General features: G+C 49.5%; 1 protein-coding gene across 3 annotated transcripts in view; it reads right to left on the bottom strand.

Moving 5' to 3' along the window:
* Positions 1-20,084, bottom strand: part of PTPRS (protein tyrosine phosphatase receptor type S) — a 276,924-nt gene that overhangs the window by 254,020 nt on the left and 2,820 nt on the right. Inside the window, exon 1 of one of the 3 annotated variants that reach the window (XM_075903074.2) lies at positions 17,712-17,847. The exons of the other annotated variants lie outside the window; for them this stretch is intronic. The gene's annotated coding sequence lies outside the window, so the exon portion shown is untranslated. Of the gene's footprint in view, positions 1-17,711; positions 17,848-20,084 lie in introns of those variants that run through there. 3 annotated transcript variants of the gene reach the window in all.

Raw genomic sequence — 20,084 nt, 5'->3', positions numbered from 1 at the left:
GACAGTACTCACTGCATCCCAGCTGAGGAGCACAGAGGATGAGATGCACTATGGAGCAAGCACTGAGCTGGAGCAAACGGCCACTCAAAGCCGGGGCCACCCCCAGGTGGTCCCTTCCCCTTATTAGTTCACAGCTTATCCCCACTGAGCATGGAGAAGAAACCCTCAACAATCCCTTGTACTCAGGCCTCTGGAGGAGCCCTCTGCTCAGGACTGCGTGAGGGGCGTGATGTTTTCTCTTTGTCTTCCCGGACTTTAATAAACAGGTCCCCAGCTCTTGATTAGAGGGCAGCTTAAGAGCTCAACAGTGGCAATATTTCACTGGCCATATTTTCTCTGATGGATTAGAGCAGAGACATTAAAACTCAGCCCAGCCCTGCAAACCAAACCTCACAGCGGAGACTGTACAAACATATTGTTGTCTGGAAATAGCTCTAGGCGACTAGTGCTGCTGACCTCGGGAAATTTCGCTCCCTCGCCCAAAGGGCTTTAGGGCAGGGGAGAGCGGATTTTTAGAACTTGGAACCCAGAAGTACAGAGACAACAGGAAATCTCAACTGGAAAGGGGAACATTCGGCATGTGATCCAGAGTGGGCCAAGGAGGAAGAGATGCTGCTGGAGAGACAGGAAAGGGATTTTTTTTTTTCAAAAAAGGAAAACATTGAGGGCAGCAAGTTTGGCTGAGAGCCCTCTGGGGACCTTAACTCTGATGCTGAAGGTCAAACAGAGAAGCTGCAGGAGCCAGCTACAGAACACGCTTGGTCTCTCCCCTGCTGGACAGTCACTTAGTGACCAAGTGCTTACTCGCTGGCTCTGGTTTCTCCTGGAGCAGAACCATCCTCTCCCTCCTCTAGTGTGTCTTTCACCAAATATTAGCACCCACGTACAGTTCCATGATACACTTTAAGGCAAGGCAGCCATGTGTTTCCACCTGCCAGGGATGCAGGCTTTACGCCCACGAGAGAAGGGAGAGGGGAAAAAGGAGGCAGAGTTGGAATGACTCAGCTAGGTGACTCAACAGCCAGCGGCAGAGATGGAAATAGCCCCCAGGAGTCCTGACACTGCCCCCACCCCATCGTACCTTGCTCTACACACCCCACTCTGCATGGGCAGTGGGTGAAGGCCCAGCTGGGGGAGGCAAACCCCAGCCCCGCCCCTTCTGCCTGAGGCCCCACCCCTTGAGCCAAGCCCCGCCCACCTCCAGCCTGATCATTCTTGGCCACCTGGAGGCCCAGGAAGCTGGGCACCAGCCTTCCCCGGTAGCTGGCCATGTAAGCAATTTAGGGAAGGCTGTGCTGCCCCTTGCCTATATTACCAGCCGCCCGTGCCGCTCTCCCTTCCAAAGGTTGTCTCTCTGTTCCCACATCACGGCCGCTGCTCCTCCGACCTGGGAGCCTGACGCCTCGCTCTTGGAATCGGTCTCCAGGGAAGCAGCAGCCCTTCCAGGATAGTAAATCCAGTCACGGGATGCAACGGAGTTCCGTAGGACACCCTGGCCTGCTTCGCGACTGCGGGCGACATGCATCGTGGCTCCATCCGCCGTCTCTGTAGCATGCGCTGTAGAGGCATGGAGGACACCAGCCTCTCTCCTAGCACGGGCCTGCTCTTTCGAGGGCTCCCCAGAATCCTTTGCTCCCAGTTGCTTGAAGGAGGGGAGTCTGGAAAGGGTCGAGGTGCTGCCGGATCACCTGTGGCAGGCAGTGTAGGCGGTACGAGGATGGGGATCCTGGCCTCTATTCCCAGCTCTCACATCTGCGGAGCACAGGAAAGTCACAGTCCTCCCTGCCCGTGTGCAAGGCGGGGGAGGAATGCTTTGCATCCGGCCGGGCCGTGGAGAGACTGCAGTCATGCAACTTGCTGAGACAAAGAGGCAGGAGGCAGCGTTCAGAGAACTTCTGGAGTCCCTGCTGGTAAGGGGCTACTCTCATGGCCCCTTAGCCCATTTAAAAAAGGGAAGCAGTCATCACCCAGAGACGGACTTTACGACCGGAACTGGGCGACCACACATGGATGCGGCAGACAGTCCAGGAAAAAGGAGGGTTTCTTATTGTTTTATTTGTCCTTTGCGCAAGCAATTCTCTACCTACGAGGTGAGAGATGGGGAGGGGCTGAAGAAAAAGGAACACATCGGCGGTTCTCTCCCCCAGCTGCAAACTGTATTAATTATCCCTGGGCGGCTCTGGGGGAGCTGGAAATTCACTCCCTGATTAGGAGATATTTATCAGAAAACTGCAATGAAGGTGGGACACGGACACTGTGATTAATATTATATTTCAGCAAGACTTAAATGAAATGATCCATCATCCCAAATGGAAGATCAGCTAATGCCTTCTGCCAGGGCTGCACAGATCAGCTTGGAGACAGGGGCTCTCTGGTGGAGTGCTGCAAATGAAGCTTTGCCTTCCTGCTTCCAATGAAAGCAGCTAGGGATAGGTACGTGCCGCCTTCTTATATTTCCCAGTCATTTTCTGGTTTCTCATACACAATCCCCCTCTCCCCCGGTGCCTTTCACTTCATTTTAACCAGGTTTCATGCATCACCTATGTGCTGTGTAGGTATCCTCATTTCACAGATGGGGACAATGAAGATACTGAGAAGGGAAAGTGAACTTGCCCAAGGTCCTAAAACAAACAGAGTTGGAAACAGAACTGGAGTCTTGAGTTTCTTTCCCCGGTTCTAAACACTAGAGCAGGGCTATCAACCCTGCATTCTTAATCAATGGCTTTTAATTAAAAAGTCTTTTTCTATCTAGATAGGACACACCCAGAGGAGAAACTGTTGGGAGCAGGCAATAGTTTCTACTCTAGCACTTCTGGCTGGAAAACTTTTGTTACTCAGGGGTCTGGGAAGAAAAAAAAAAAAGCCGCACCCCTCGCTGACACAAGTTCCACCGACAAACGCTCTGGTGTGGACAGTACTAAGCTGGCAGGAGACGCTCTTCAACTGACACGCTACCACTGCGTGTTAGGGATGGGTTAGTTAAGCCGACAGAAGAACTCCCAGCTGCACAGACCAGCTGTGCAGGAGACCTTCCAGCTGTGCTGCAGTACAGTCATATGCTTGTGCGTGCAACAGAATGGGGGGGGGAGGGGAGTGAGGGAAACTGTTCCCTAATTCTGAAGTCAAATCTCACTCCCTGGTCTGAGGGAGGGCAGGAAGGTTATCCTGCTCTTTGGGGGGGAAAAAGATACCCTATAGGAAATCTCTCCTCTTCTTCGATCAGCTCTTCTCTCCAGTCCGTTACCCGTTGCTTTTTGGTGGGGTTGCACATTACCAAATGCAAGACTTTTAACAAAGATTCAGCATCGCGGTGCAGGGTATGGAAGCCAAGTGACAGGCTGCGGCAATCCGGACATGAATGCACTACATGTTCATCTGAATTTCAAATACAGAGCGTTACGCGTGGTGTTCTAGCAACTGTCACCGCAGCAGCGTCAAACCAGCAGCCTCAGCACTACGGCTTTTATGGTAATTTTCAGGGAGTTACCCAGAAGGCCCTGCAGCGGGAGAGATTTTTCTTGGCAGCCGTCCTAAACTAATTTTTTATGTTCGTGTCCGTTGGACGTAAACATTTAAAAAAATAAAATGAGGATGGGAAGAAAGGCAGGGTCTAACTGGCAGGTTTTGCCTGTTCTGCGATCGCCGCATGGGAGGCGCGGCTGTAATCCCTGCCCTGGGGAACACACAGTCTATGCAGACCGATACAAAGCAGGCTAAAGAAAGACTCAATTTTAGGGGTACTGTGTGTTCTGAGACACCCTCCCCTACGAAGGAAACCAGCATAGCCCACAAGTTAGTGCCCTCTACCCGCCCTGCACAGCAGAAATTGGCGGGTGGGTATGTATTAAAGGAACAGCAGAATTTTAACAGGCAGCATCTTCTCGCCAAGCATTCAGCTGAACTGTGCCATTTCTGACCCCCAAACAAGGGCTGTCGCCACAGCCTTCCCTGGTGCGTGCACATCCCATTTCAGCGTTAAGTGGGAGCATTGATATTTTACTGCATAGCCATGGGGAGCACGGAGCTTCCAACCCAGTGGCAAAAACACCTCAGTCCCTTGTATTAGCCCATTGAGGGAGGCCACTGGAACACAGAAAAATGTCAGGGTCCAAGGAAGGTCTCAAATAAAAAGGCTGCATTACTCAGGACGAGCAAGGTGTCCAAGAGGGCCTGCCCGGGGACAAGACACGGATTAATATGAAGACTACAGAGAAAAAGGCGGTGGTAGCAATAATCCAACAGAATTCTATTTATCGCCTACAGTCCACAACTTAAACCCCTCCAACGCATTATCAACAATCTACAACCTATCCTGCAAAATGACCCCTGACTCTCAGAGGCCCTGGGGGGGGAAAGGCCAATTCTCGCTTACAGACAACTCCCTAACCTCAAACAAATTCTTTCCAGTAACCACACAACACACCTCCATCGTAATCATCCAGGAACCCACGCTTGCAATCAGCCCCAGCGCCAACTCTGCCCACGCATCTGCACCAGCGATTTCATCGCTGGACCCAACCACATCATCCACCAAATCAGAGACTCATTTAACTGTACATCCACTATTGTGATCTATGCCATCAAATGCCAGCAATGCCCCACTGCACTGTATATTGGCCAAACTGGACAGTCTCCACAGGAAAGAATTAACAGACACAAATCAGATATCCGAAAAGGCAACACTCAGAAACCTGTTGGAGAACACTTTCACCTGCTTGGGCACTCAGGAATGGCTCTCCAAGTCGCCGTTTTGTTTCAGGCCAATTCCACAAGCCAAATACACAGAGAAGAGTTGGAACTTAACTTCATTTACAAGTTTAATTCTTATGCAAGTGGTATGAATAGACACATCAGCCGGCTCACACACTATCTTCCACATCCTAATGACTTAACCAACCAAACAATGGAGGTGCTAACTATTTTTTAAATCAGACTCTTGTAACTATTTGAACCACCTACTCACTGTCTCTTTTTTCCTCCCCTTCTTTTTTCCTCCCCCGTTCCCCTTATTTATTCTTGGATCTGGACTTCCAACACTCCTGTCATCTGAAGAAGTGGATTGTGCCCACGAATCCTAATGACACCATCTACATGTTTTGTTCATCTTTAAGGTACTACTGGACAAAGCCCTGGCTGGGTTGAGTTAGTTGGGATTGGTCCTGCTTAGGGCAGGGGGCTGGACTTGATGACCTTCTGAGGTCTCTTCCAGCTCTACGGTTCTAGGATTCTATGATTCTAGACGAATTATTGTTTAATAATTCAATTGTCCTACAATGTGCCCATGGCTATGAAAACCCATCTGGGAAAAGCTCCCCCAAATCTGTCTCTCTTCCTATGGCCTGATCTTCCATTAAAAAAAATCCCCTTTCTATGCTTGGCTCCAAATACAGCAGAGAACTTCATTCCCACCCACTCTTCCCATTTCTGAATTCCCTGTGGGAAGAGGCCTAATTGTGCTGCTCCAGTCACTGAGTGACATGGCATTTCCATTGCTCTCAGAATCCAGATCAGTTCCTGTCAGGGGTGAAACAGAAACCACATGTGGAGAGCTGGGGACGGCTGCCCCGTTTCCTACGACCTCAGCCTTTGCAACAGACAGAGAGGAAAGGACAAAAACCCTTCCTCACAGGACAGAGCCACTGTTCACAGAGCAAAGGAAGTGAGAAGGAAAATCCTTATCCAGGCAAGCTACAAGAAACACCAGCCACTTAATTTAGATTTCATGAGAATAAAAATGAAACCAGATACTGTACTAGAGTGGTAGATGGAGAGGGAGAGATTAAGATTTAAGCTCTATTGGAGCTTTTTAAAAAGCTTGTTTCTGCAAAGTTTGCAACCCACATAGAAGCACCACAGTGACACTGGAAAACCAGCAAAGGAAACTGATTACCCACACAAGTGAAGCTGATCACCCACACAAGTGACACTGATCAATCCAGTTTAATTGTCCCAATGAGCACCAAATGCAGCAAGTGAAGATGCTGGACATGGGGAGGAGCGGGGAAAGAATAAATTAGATTTTTATAAGCACATCTCTCAGCTTCAATGATCTATGGAGTTATTAGAAACACAAAGATTTTTAATAGATTATTTTCTTTCCAGCGCCCCTTTCAGCAGTTAGCTCCAAGATGTTACGATTTAGCCATTTCAAATACTGGATTTTAAATAGTTTCTTGAGAAGAGATTATTCTATTTTGAAGAACCATGCATACACCAAGCTCCTACCATCCCTCTCCAATGCCTTCACGCCATGTTGAATTATGCAACTGCTGAGTTTATTGAGAAAGGACGAGTGGCCACAAATGCACAGCTACTCGCACCTTCAGAGACAGAAAACAATTTGCCTCAACCTTTGGGACGTCTACACTCAGAGCATGGGGTTCACGCCACATCTCATCACACATTTACTGCTTGCAAATGGAAAAGAAAAACAAAGCCCTGTTGTATGAAGCCCATGAAGAGTTAGGACAATTTTTGAATTCAGGTTCCACTAAATGTTGAAGTTTGGGTCCCTCTTGGGCGCAGTGTTGATGGACACATAGAGAAGCACAAAAAGTCTTCTGGATGGGAGGGAAGACAATGCAGCCTATCTGGAAAATTCAGTGATTGTGCGATTGTAGCCGCCAGTGGGCAGCTTCAAATCTGGGACCTCTGGAGTTTAGTATATGAGCCGTTACAGCTAAAGCTATAAATCCAGCTGGTTCTCAACTTAGGCTGTAGAGCTCCCTCGTTCTTATCTCTTGCAGTAAATGGTCTAAGTGCCATTACATGCAACAGGGAACCACCCCCACTGGGTGCAGGCAGGAGCGTTCTGAGACTGGCTGCGGCAGCTGGCGCCCCAGGCAGAAGGCGCGATCAGTGCCCCCACCTGCACAGCTGTCAATGGCAGTGACGTAATCACGGGGCGCCCTGGCTGGCGGTGCCTTAGGAAACTGCCTAATTTGCCTAGCCTCACGGGCCACCCCTGTGTGCAGGGGTTACACATGATCTAGTTTGGGACTGACTAGAGCACATATTTAAAGAGTTACACTTTACTGCAAATTGAGACAGCAGGGTCCTGGACAAATTCCAATCCATGCCCTAGTATTGAGTTAGCCTCCTGGATACTGTCCCAAGACCAAGCTGATAATTCAGGACACAAAGGCAGCACAAATGAGTACATTACAATGCCCATAAGGTGTTCTGTGTGTGAGACACACACGTATTCCATTAAGGATTGGTTTACATCAGAAGACTTGCATGGTTTTACCAGAAAAGGTGTTTAAACTCCATTTATTTATACCCATGAAAACTTGTAATGCAACGTAGATGGCCTAAACCAGCTTCACACTCACCGTACATCAGTTTAGCAAGGTTGAGCTAAACTGCTTTCACCAAAGCTAAAGCCAGTTTAAATGCATCTACATTACGTTAGTGGTTTAAAACCAGGGCTGGATTACCCAATAGACAGACTAAGCATGTGCTTGGGGCACTAGCAAAGCAGGGGCACACAAAAAAAGAAAAAAAAAAAAAGAAGAGACTTTACAGTATAGTATTGTTTTTATTTTGAATTGCATATGGGGGGGCACCATAGCACCATAATCTTTTCAGTGCTTAGGGCCTCTAAAGGTCTTAATCCGGCCCTGTTTAAAACTGACTTAAAAAACCATTCAGTTAAACCACTGCAAGTTTTGTTCTGTACCCGTCTTTACAAACGCTGCCACGGAGACCTGAAACAGGCTGTGCTATGGAGACTGCATTATTAGTTACCTGAATCACATTAGCTCTTAGAAGCCCCAGCCTCATTGTGCTAGGAGCCGTACCAACATAGAGCAGGTATCTGCCCTGATGAGTTCACAATCCAAGGGAAGTCACCAGAAAAAACAGACAGCAGGAGCCGATGAAGACTAAGACCCCAGCAGTGAGGGAGGGGAAAGATTGGTCTGGCAAGGGGCATTCTGCTAAAAGACAGGATATTTCGTCCCCCAGCAAAGGAAGCCCAAGGAATGGCCAAGCTGAAGAAGAGAGGTCCCCGTCCTAGCACTTCAATGCAGGCGTCTCTCCCCTGAAAGCCAACAGCTGGACTTCAGTAACCCTGGTCGCCCTCTCATTCCTCTCTGTAAACAAGCTGCCAGGGAAAATAAATAGTTACTAACATGGTCATTAACTGGATTCTGGCAGAACTCTTCCAGGGCAATTCAGAGGAAGCCATCAGGCCTAAATGGACACATTCGTCAGCATTCAAATGCTTTAATATTTGACGGGGGGAGGGGGGGGAATTCAACTAAGAGCATGAACCATTTTAACCCCATCTCTGCCAATGCTACTCAGCCCTGGCTACTCTGCAAAAGCAGCAACGTTTGATGGGAAAGCCGCCTACTCAAGTAAGCATCTCTTGCCAGTCTGGGCAGCCTCCCGTCTCACACCCTCCACCGCAGCTGTAACCTTAGTCGCCAAGCTCTGGCCTATTTGGGCAACGTCGCTACAGTCCAAGCTCCGCTATTAGCTACCAGCGAATTCTTTGATGGCGGGGAGGGGGAGGGGTGTCTTTGAGGCACGTTGGACTCGCCCCATCATCCCCACTGCAAGGTCAAATTTAGATTGGAGGCTGCTGGTAGGTCTCAGTCAGCCGCAGGAGGAACTACAGGCAAAGCGTAGGCCAAGCAGACGCTTCCCAAAAGCCACTGCTGCCACAAGAAGTAGGGAGCAAACTACCACGGCCCAGGAGAGTAGGCAAAGCCCAGAACTGCCTGAGGGGGCCCAGCAGACACTGCAGCCAGACCTACGTACAGTGGCACCATCAACAAAAAGGGAACCCAGGAAGAATCGTTGCAAAACAGCCTGCAGCAAGCAACCCAGCCATAACTTGAGGGGTGGAAGAACCAACCACATCCAGTAGCCCAGCCAGCTGGCCATTCACAAGGCCCCACTGCACACCACAGCTGGAGGGACCAGAAAGTTCTCCACAGTCTGTGCACACACCTCCAGCTCACTTCAGCAGGCACCGCAGGGAGTACACAGTCTCCAGTAGACACGCCCTGGCCCACAGGCTACCATTAATGATCACACAGGATCCTCTCCTCCTCAGCTCAGGCAACGCATGCCACCCAGCACCAGCGCTCACGAGCGGTTCCAGCCATGCCCTTCAGGAGTGCCATTCGCCAGCCCAACATGCCCCCAGGGAGCGCTGCGTATTAATCCTCATTCTGGATTTAAAAGCTGCTCCGGAGCTCAAAGCCAACAGGCTTAGGAAAATCCATGCATCCCAACAACCGACACATCCAGAAGCGTCAAGAGAGCAACAAAGACTGGAAATTACTTTTTGAATCCCCGGGACTGGGCTGTTGCCATCTAGCAGGGGCTTAGCGAGAGCTCACGTACAGGGCATGCAGGACGGACTCTGTTAGATGAGCAGAGCCAAAAATAATCAGACAGAGACCAGGCAGCTACCGCAAAGATGGACGCCAAGTTAGATAAATTGTTCAGCCGGGCGCACGACAAGGGAGCGGGGATAAAAGCCTGAGAGAACAGACCCAGAAGACCGGCACTAGAAGGCAAAATAAATAAATAAAGAGATAACTTTCCAGTTTACTAGGCTGTGCCGTCGACGAAACAACGATCCCTTGAGTCATAAAGCAATCAGCACGCTTGGAGGCTGAATCAATGTCCAGAACAGACTGCTCATTGCCAAAGAATCAGATAGGAAAGAAGAGGGCTGGGATCACGCCTGAAGGAGCAAGCCCCATAAAGGTTACACAGCCTTTTCCTACGGATAACACACCCAGCTGGTTTGAGGTGTACAATTCCAGGATTTGAAAAATGTAATTTACCCTGATAATGATCTTAGTTGGAGACCCCAATCAAGGGGTTACGTTAATAGTTGGAGACCCCAATCAAGATCAGGGCCCTGTTGCACAAGCACTGTAGGAATAATTTAGTTGGGATTGGTCTGATTTCGTTGGGATTGGTCCTGCTTAGGGCAGGGGGCTGGACTTGATGACCTTCTGAGGTCTCTTCCAGCTCTATGGTTCTATGATTCTAATAAAGGACAGGGACTGCGTCACAGAGCGGATGTTCTAAGTAGAAGCAGAGTGGTAGGGAAAGTGCAGATAGAGAAGTGACTTGACCAGTCACACAACAGATCAGTGGCAAAGCTGGGCAGAGAACTCAACATTTCCAAGCTTCTAGACCTGAGTGTGATATAGTATCACAATCTCTAGAGTAGAATCAAAGCACTGAGATCTCAAACGAGAGCTCATTAGTAAAACCAGCGAACTGACACTAATTCACTTTTCAACAACTTTTTTACATTTTCACTCTGCTTGTGCAGTGAAATCTGGGCAATTTCACATTAGTTCATGCTCACTTTCACCCTCTGATTTTTTGCATAGCATTGGGACTTTCCATGCACCCTGGGAATGTTTGAGTTCTCCAGAGTCCCCCCTCCACAAACTCATGGTAAATACGTTATTTCTTAAATGGTTTTTGTTTTTTTTAAACCATGCTGGCATGTATAAGTTTTATCACGTTTCACAACACCAGTTAGACTTACAATTTAAAAATTGTGGGTAAATTACACAATAGCACCCAGTTAATGCAATGAAATAACCTCTCTGTGCCACAGACTTGGATTGCCAGTGCTGGCATGGTTAGAGCTGGCTTCGCTATACCCAACCCCGAAGTCTTAGAATTTTGTAGAAATTACATTTTAATCAGAAACTGAGGTTTGGGATAAAATCCACGTGCTGTGTCAGACCACTCTGGTGGACAAGCTAATACTCCATCTCCCTGCCCACCCAGTCCCCCAAACCGCATGGAATAGCGGAGGAAGAGCTGTGGAAGTCACATATATATTTACAGGCAGTCCCCGGGTTACGTACAAGATAGGGACTGTAGGTTTGTTCTTAAGTTGAATTTGTATGTAAGTCGGAACTGGTACAAATTGTAGGGGAAACTCTAGCCAAACATTTCTCCAGAGCTCAGTTTTATTCTCCCACACCTCACTTCCCTAAGTCCTTTATTCTCAGCTGAGGTGTCTGCTGAGAAAAGCCGCTCCGCGTCTCCCTGGTCTGCTGGGGGGGGCACTAGCTTCGCGTCTCCCTGGTCTGCTGGGGGGAAGCAGCTAGTGCGGGGTTGCCTCACCCCGTTTGTAAGTAGGGATCCGATGTAAGTCGGATCCATGTAACCCGGGGACTGCCTGTACTCTATAGTAAGCAAAGCTGTCAGATGGGACTCGCACAGTTGCATCGGATTGGTAGATTTTTTTTCCCCGGTATGTCAAAGCTACAAGGAATAAGACACACTAGCACCAGAAAGGATTCCTGGCCAGACTCCCATCTATAGTTATGCCCATGCGAACTGTCGTCTCAGCCCATTGTGTGGTGCCGAATTGTTAGTTTATTTAGCCAGCTTGATCAAGAGTGTTCCTGTTGGGTTAGACCACACAAGCCCAGTAGGCTGTAGGACCGGACACTGCATTATGCTGCAATGATCTAAGTCTTCCCTCATCATTACCTGCCAAATCAGGAAAATTGGACTTTCAGTTGTTTTACCAGCACCAGGTGATTAACTCTGAGTGTCAAGCCAAGGCTGGATTTGGAAACTGTCCAGTTTGCACCTGATTTGGGATATTGGAGGCAGTCTGAGCCAAAACCCTGAACAGACGAGTGGGATAATTAATCCTAAGCCATCCCTTTCCATAAATATCTTTTAAAACAGAGACCTGGGACAGTTCCCTGAATCAATAGCAATGCATCAGCAGCTCTAATGACCTGCCTAGCTGGACATCTGAGATCTCTTTCTCCCAGGTGAAGATAAAGGCAACAGAATGAAGTGCGCATTTCACTGCAACAATTCACACGGCATGAAGAAAGGGTCATTCCCCCTCAAAACAAAACAAAAAAGAGAGAGTTGTGTGAAAGACCAACTCCCTTTGGGCACAAGTGGTATTCAGCCACTTGTCTGTGTCGAACTGAGATGGCTAAACCGTTAAACCTGTGTCCTGTGTCTGCACAGTGCCTAGCACAACAGAGTCCCCAATACTAAAAATAATCAATATACGGATGCTAAGTAAATAAAGTCTCAGCTAATTTTCTCAGAAGGGGTTTACAAATACCAGCTAAGACTCATCCCTATCCCTGCAAGACTGGTAAGGGTTAGTAAACCTATCTGTAAAATGGGTCTGACACCCAGAGTCACTTGCTTAAGCTGTCACAGCAGAGCAGTCAAAAACAGAACCCAGCCCTGATACCCAATCACTCTGCCCTAGCCTCTGGACCACATTGCCCTGTGACAGAGCAGGAAACATAATCCAGGAGTCAGTCTTGTCTAGCTCCTGCTCTGCCCACGGAGCTTCTTGGTACTCACTACTCTGGCTGCTTCCTTCTCATACTGAAGGTTAAAATAGGACTTTTTCTATGCAGGTAAAAAGTCCTCTAATCTGGGCTGCTCACAGTTGCCTCCTCCAGACAGTTAAACTGGAGTCCGTTCGCAACACCGAGTGTTATTTCAATGCAAGGTGCCTATTACTCTCCTGGAAAAATGTTTGCCTTTTGCTTTCTGAAATATGGGCCCTCGCTGCATGCAGGAAAGAGGAAAGTGCCAGCAAACTCATTGGTTAATAAATCAATCTGGCAGGGAACAATTAACAGTTTCCAATAATCAATTAGGCAGGAGCAGCAATTCTCTCCCATCCAGCAACGGATGTGAAATATGGCTCCTCTTGTAATTACCGCCAGTTGGGTGCGTTTCGGAATGGTGCACATCCGACTAACGGCTGCAGGGTTGGCAGCCCATTCCAGATGCACCGAGAATCAGGGGTATGTGTGGGGGGAGGGGTGAAGGTGAGTGGTTCACATGTCACACCCGAACCCAGGTCTGGCCTTATATTGCAGCATCAAAGAGAGACACGAAATCAGAGGATTGGCAGTGAGCCTCTGGTTTAGGACCCAGGCCCTCCTGGAAGCCAGGCAAGCACCGATAGCAGTACTTGGCACTTCTCTTTGGACTTCTCCCGAGGATCTCAAAGCCTCTCTCAAATGTAAGTTAAACTTCCCAGTGCCTCATGGGTCAATAAGATACCCCAGTTTTACATAGGGAGAAAGTACAAGCCGGGATAAATCAAGCAACATGCCCAAGGGCACACAGCAAATCGAACAGGCAGGCTGTGATCAAAATCAGCGCTCACAACTTCCGGACCAGTGACTTCCCCACCAGCCCATCCCTCCTCCCAGGCAGATACACATGGGGCAGCAGATGGAGAACACCAGCTACTGACCACACAAGCAGTACTGCAATGCACCTGCTGTTTGGGACACAGGACTGTGGAGAACAAAGATTCAATCTTACGCCTCCATGAGGGCAAATCCATGAGTCTTCAGTGAGCCGAGTCTAATGGCAGCTGAGCCACCTCTCAGCAGGAAGCAAAATGCAACGTCCTAGCTCTAGGAACACCTAGTGGTAGTGCTGGTCCCAGCAGGGAATGGCCAATGGCTTCCCCTCCGGACAGGCTGCAAGAAATCAGTCATTTCAGCCCCATGCGCAAGATGAGCCTCCCTTTGGAGTTAATGCAGCCAGCATGGGGCTCACAAGGTGATCAGAATAATCCCAACTAGAAACTCTTCTTGTCTCTCTCACGCTCAGCCAGCAGTTCTCCAAATGCAGAGCACTGCAACCCACACTACTCTGAGAACATCCAGCAGGGAAGGAAAAGGTGGAAACCCACTTTCCCTTCCTCCTCCCTTCCAGGCTGTAGGAGCAAGTGTAATTCACACACCTAGTGTGGTTACTGAGCAATGCAAGTGGTACCAAGACCACAGCAACAGTTAAGCTCAAGAGACCTCTACAGCACAGGCTGGGAGCCAGCTGGCTTGTAACTCAGAGGATAGAGGCTCCTACACTGAGGTCCCAGGTTCAAATCTGCCCAGTGGTGGTTACTCAAGAAAGCCACTGGAGCACTGAGGTGGAAGGAAAGAGAATAGAAAGTATCTTCTCTACTCCTTGGACATGTGCATACCTGCCCCTGCCAAGAGAGGGGCTCTGTCCAGGTATCCTTCATCAGAATCCCCCTCTCTTTCCCCCTGCTGTGCCTAACTACTGTGCTCTACCAGTGAGAGGGCTGCTGCATGCAGAAGATTCTCTGAACTGGCAGGGAGGATGGAAAAGGAGAGGAGCCGTCAGCCAGTATGGTCCGACCCAGCACAGAGAAGTGACAGTGAGTCACGTCAAATGCAGACTAAGGATGGTTATATAATGCTAAGCTAGGCCTTGAGGCATGATGCCCAGCTCTGCCACAGACTTCCTGAGTGACCCTGGGAATGTCACTTAAGTTTCTGCTCACACCATAGAACATGGCATCAAAAGCACTAACAGGGCTGCTAGCATTAAAGACTACAAAGAGCTTAGTGCTATGCATAGAAGCATGTTAAATACAGAGGACACCACCCAACGGTGCCTGCCCAAAAACGTGGGTCTGTGACGACCTGAAACCCAAGAGAGGGTAGGAAGTGACTGTGGATGGATTAGCGCCACCTGCAGGAGATGGCACACCCGAACCCCAGGCCTGGCCTTATATTGCAACATCAAAGAGATGGCAATTTGCGCACGGTCCTGGGTGTTTGCAGCCAGAAGTTGTTCCTGCTGGATGCAGGAGGCTCCTCTTCCTCCAGCAGCCCATCCGTGATGCATCAGAGCAGCCTCACTCACTTCCCAGAGCCCCCTTCCCTCCCACCAGTCCAGGGTGACGGGAAACCTCCCGTATTAAAGTTTCCAGGTGGCTGCCGCAGCCCACTAAGGCGAAGGAGGGCCACTCGTGCGGCCCACCCACTATTCATGGTTGCCCAACCCTTCTCCGTGGGCCACAGGTGTAGCCCTAGTGGCCACACGTGGCCTGCAGGCTGCCCCCCGCTGTCTGCAGTGAGCGTCACTGGTTAAATCATACCCTATGAGAATGAAAACCGGACTGTTGTTACAGTTGTCTCCTGAAACGCAGTTCAGAGCAGAGGGTGAAGAGCAAGAGGAGAATCCCGTTAGCTCCCCCTCCAGAGCATTTTGCTTTGGGTGGCTGCTGCAGCGTTTGACTGACTGGCTACCTGTTGGTCCGTTCCACACCCAATGGCAACTTGCCACTCGCATTCAGCCACCATCCACAAGGCATCCCACATCCCTTTGCCCCCCAGCACGGCAGCCGGCCAGAAGCAGCCGTTGGTGTCCCCAAGGACGTGCTGTTCCGGCCTGGTGACACACAGCATCCAACCCTTAACAGATCATTGATTCCTGAATGAAAAGCAGCTCCCCTCTTCTGCAGCATCTCCAGATTAATGAGCATTTTTACCACCCCCAACCTGCTGGCAGCACTTCGCTGAACGTCTCCCACAGAACAATCAAGCAACAATGTGGCTTTTGCTAAGAGGGGTGGATTACGTTCCAATGGACTGTGACTCAGTAGCTAACAGTTCAGTCCCCCTCCCATGGCAAAGCCAGACACTGGGCCTGGTACCATCTCCTTGGAAAGATGAAGTCGCCGTGTCAATGGAGTTCTGGGGGCCAGACCTTGCAGGGGACACATCACCCCACAGTGTCACCCCACGGTGTCACCAAACCCGGCGAGGCCCTTTTCACAGCCACCCCCTGCTTGTCTTGCAAGTGGGTCAGGCTGGAGCTCTGTTCTCCCACTGCTTCAGCTCGGAGTGCAAATTAAAAGCGCAGACGCACACAAAAGCAAGACGAGTAGAAAGAGAAGAGAAATGGCATTGGGAAGCTTCATCAATAATTTCTAGACACGGGGGACACCACGGGATGCTGCTGCCTTTTATCCTTTCCTTTTGGAAAAGTTTTTTTTAAAAACACTGCGCACGCGCGCACACACACACACACACACACACACACACACACACACACACACACACACACACACAGTGTTACACAGTTAGCTAGGAGGCAGCAGCTCCGCAGACAACCCCACTTCCCTGAAGAGTTTGGGCTCCCCAGGCAGAGAGAGGGGAACCCAGCTGTAATGCTTAGCAAGAGAAGGCAGCCAGAAACGGGGGAAGAGCAAAACCAGGTGCTGAGCGCCCAGTGTGAGGCAAGCAGCAGTAAGTAGCCTCTTGGGAGCCAGATACAACTGCTTTAAATCAAGGGGGAGGGATTCAGTTGGTGGTGGAAAATAAATTTCCCCCTCTGTACATAAATTGCAGGGGAGGGCACCCATAGAACCAGGATTAGAGGCCAGAAGATGCAGGCAGGATCTCTGCAGGGTTGGTGAACACCATGTTCCTTTTAGAGATGCTTTCCCCGATTCTCTTAGCATTTGTGCCTAGTTTCTCATCGCCCTTGGAACAAAGCATGGCTCCGTGTTAATGTTTTATACCATTATTCTAATAACCATGCCAAAGACTAAAAGCAAGAGCTGTTTCTTGCAGAGCATGGGAAACCACACTCCCTGAATACTTGGATAGCTCTGGAGGGGAAAGAAAAAAAAAACCCACAACCAACACACATACGCACAACTAATAAAAAAACCCAAGTCACACGCAGGCTCTACATCCTAATATTTTCAATTGGTTTTGATTGATTCTGTAAATTGTGCTTTAATGCAGTCAGGAGAAAATTGCTCCAAGCTGAAAACATTCAAGCATTGTCAATTATCCCCCAAACACGCTAGGTTTGCGTCGCTTCGGTTTTAGTACATTCCTCCGTGCTGCATTGGTAAGGCACAGGCATCACGGATATAAATATAGGCAAGTCGTAAGAACTTACATTTTCCCTCCTCATAGTAAGCCAGAGGTTTTGTGCAGTCCTGTCTTCTGGGACTGGGTCAGAGACAATTTCCCTCCAAATCACGACACCAAAAGCACCATGAAAAGCAGAGTCATCATTTCACGTTGCCCTTCGCATCCACGGATTCGGACACGCCGACGGAATGCAAAGGCACTCACTCCTCTTGGCCGGGGTAGCTCATCGCTCCGACAGGCACAACTACAGCTCTGGCGCAGGGGGGTGCAAGCTGCCCAAAGTCACCGGCAAAGCCCCACATTCCAGATGCGAACAACGAGACCAACCCAGAAGGGAAGAGAACCAAACACGAGGGTTGGCTGACAATTCATATGCAGCACAGAGGATGGCATGCGCCTGCTTCCACGCAGAGCCCCCAGACTTTTATTGGAAAGAGGAGAGTCTCCCATACACACCGTACCCTTCATCGCACCCCAGCCGCTCCTCCGTACAAGAGGATGCAAACACAGCAGAAGCCAGCACATTCTCTCCGCGTTTATAATTTCAATTCCAAGAGAACGGAGAAAGCACGCCCATGGCTGGCCTCTCTCTTCTCCACTCCCCACCAACAAAACAGAGCTCACTCACTACTCCGACACATGCCGCAGGTTCCAGCCCAGTAAAATCCTGCACCAGCAGGATTCAGAACAGTCTTGGATAGGGATGTGGCATTAGCCATCTTTGCAACTCAGGCTGCTTGGAGGCCAGTCACCTTCCACCCCCTCACCCACGCGGTTCCCAAAGAGTCAATGATTATTTCCTTAAAGACCAGGGTTTCTTCTATCTGTAACGTATCAACACAGACTGACATGGGCTAACGTAGAGAGCAAACAACCTCATGTGAGTAATAAACGATCTTGAGCACTGGAGATACTTTTTCCTTAAAGAGAAGCAAAGCTAATATTCTCTGCCCCTCCTCCCTGCAGCCAGTCCCCACCACATGCAAGAGCAAAAGAACACACCTGAGTGCCTTCCTCCTGGGCAGCATGGACAGACAAGTGAGTATTTTTCAATCCATTAGCATTTCCAGCTGAACACCACAGACCGATGCAGCTCCTGGATGCAGGCCGGGAGACCATATCCTGTGATAAATCCATTTGGTTCTGACATACCAGGAAACGGGTCCCTTTATTCTATCACCCAAAGCTCTCAAAACTACAGATTGTTTTACTCATCATCTAGCTCCAGCCTGCAGCTTCCCCCACCCACCCACCCATCCACCCCACGCACCTAAAAACTCTGACGTGCCAATTTATAAGCAGTATGTGGCTGGGGGAGGGGATGTGCAAAGTCTCATAAGCCTTCAAGACAAGAAGTTAGAACTGGCTCGGGCGTGTCAGTCGACTACAAGAGGAGCAGCCTGAAACGTTACCAATTGGTGTCCAAGAGCAAAGCTGACATTAGTTTTAGAACTAAGTGAGGCAGGAAGAAGGATGGAATCATCTCCTCCAGATGACGCAACGAATTCCCCATGATGCTGGGAGGGGAGGATATAGCATCTCTCTGCGCACAGCCTAACTTTCCATTCGCCGCCCCCTTTGTACATATTGCACCTCATTACGCCAATCCTACAGAGGCTTAGAGCACCATTAGACACAGCAGGCAGAAACCATGTTACTAAGAGCGGGGGGCAGCTGCAGACCACAATACTGCAATTCGGCTGAGAGATTGTAATTGTCTCCCCCTTGCCTGTCTCCCTCCAGCCTGGTAGCTCACCCGCCCACCCTTTGAACAGCATCGCTGCAATCAGAGACCCAGATTAGAAGCGATACACTGTAAAAATCCAGGTTGTGTCACCTGGGCGTCTAGCATCTGTAACTCTGAGCCTTTGTTAATTTTGTTTTATTAGAGCCTCCCTCGTGGGTGGCTACAGTCCCCAAAGAGCGTCACCAGTTGCACTTTCTTGCCTCAGATGTGTGTGTCTCGGGACACACACAGAGCACACGATACCTTTTAAATTAACCAGATGCAAATGCCTGTGCCCCTTTTCCGACTCCCCACTTGACTGTCGATTCCCTCATAATTAACAGGCATCTGAGATCTGAAATACCTCCGCAGCAAGCAAAGGCAGACAAAGCATCACACACCTGTTAAGAAACGGGAATATAAAAAGAGCTTCAATTCCAAGAACACATGAATAACCCTGTTGGCTGAAGCAGTAAGTGTCTGAGAGAGAGGATTTGACCGTTTGCCTCATTTTTCCCAAAAGGGCTGCCCAAATCAATCAAGTGTTTTAACAGGGCAGGGCTAAAGCCAGAGGCCCCTCTCAGTGACGCCAGTGTCACACCTAATTTCCGTGAAATTAAATAACCCAATTCAAAAGCCATGCACACAGGTCTCTCTCAGATCCAGAGTGCAAATCTGAATGCAGCTTGGATCAAACGGACTCTATAATAGGATATATACGGTAGTCAAAGGCACCCCCTACACTACAAGGGTCTAGCACCACATCGACTCCACGGCAGGGAAATCCAGGATTCCAGTCCACGGCTGCCTGCACGGCCAACCAGCCTCAGCGAACCAACTTGCTGGCAGAGGCTTTTCAGCCTGTTCATAGGAGCAGCAGGTTAGAATACACTGAGCCATCGGAGAATGTTGATCTCCTCCAGATCTAGCCTAGAGGGAGGGGTCAGTGGGAAGCAGATTAACCTCTCTTCTTCAGGGCTGGCGATAAACAAATCCTAATGCGAGAGCATCCAATGCTCAGCTATGGCCCCTCTTGCAGCATGGGCCACATCCCCTTTTCCTGCCGTGCCAAACACACACATAAAACCCAAGCTATGGAGGAACTGAAAAGTGCAATCTCAAGAAAGCCCAGTTGTTGTTTAATCATGAGCCGCACAGCAAGACCGAAAAAAGAAAGCCGGGACGGGAGATGCAGCCACGGAGCTGAATAGAGACCCAGGACGCCCCCTTGGGAACAATGCGATCAGTCCAAGCACACAGCAAATGCCCGCAGGAGCAGCTTTCAGCAAGGCTGGAGGGAGGGATCCATGCCCCCCTCGGGCAGCACGATCCGCCGTACGGTGATTTAGGAGGTGGCCGCGCAATGTAACTAAAAAAAAGATAACGGGAAAGATGGTGGCTGTTTCCAGCAACCGCGCTGATAAGAGATGAGACGATTAGGAAGGGCCCTCCAAGTTGCTCATTGCCACTCAGCGACGCTTCCCAACGAGCAAAGGAAATGAGGCTCGTTAGACGCTGCTTCCAGGGGTAAAAGGCAGGGCTCGGTCAAAAGCAGAGACGAGACAACCAAGAGCGGCCCCTCTGTGATAAGGTGAGCAAGATACTTGATTTCACATGGAGCGTTCCCCCTTTTCAAAATGTTTACTGCT

The sequence above is a fragment of the Pelodiscus sinensis genome, chromosome 32 (assembly GCF_052426305.1).
Source record: "Pelodiscus sinensis isolate ZL-2025 chromosome 32, ASM5242630v1, whole genome shotgun sequence".
Classification (NCBI taxonomy): domain Eukaryota; kingdom Metazoa; phylum Chordata; order Testudines; family Trionychidae; genus Pelodiscus; species Pelodiscus sinensis.
Note: the sequence above shows the minus strand (reverse complement) of the source record. Positions and strands in the feature narration are given on the sequence as shown.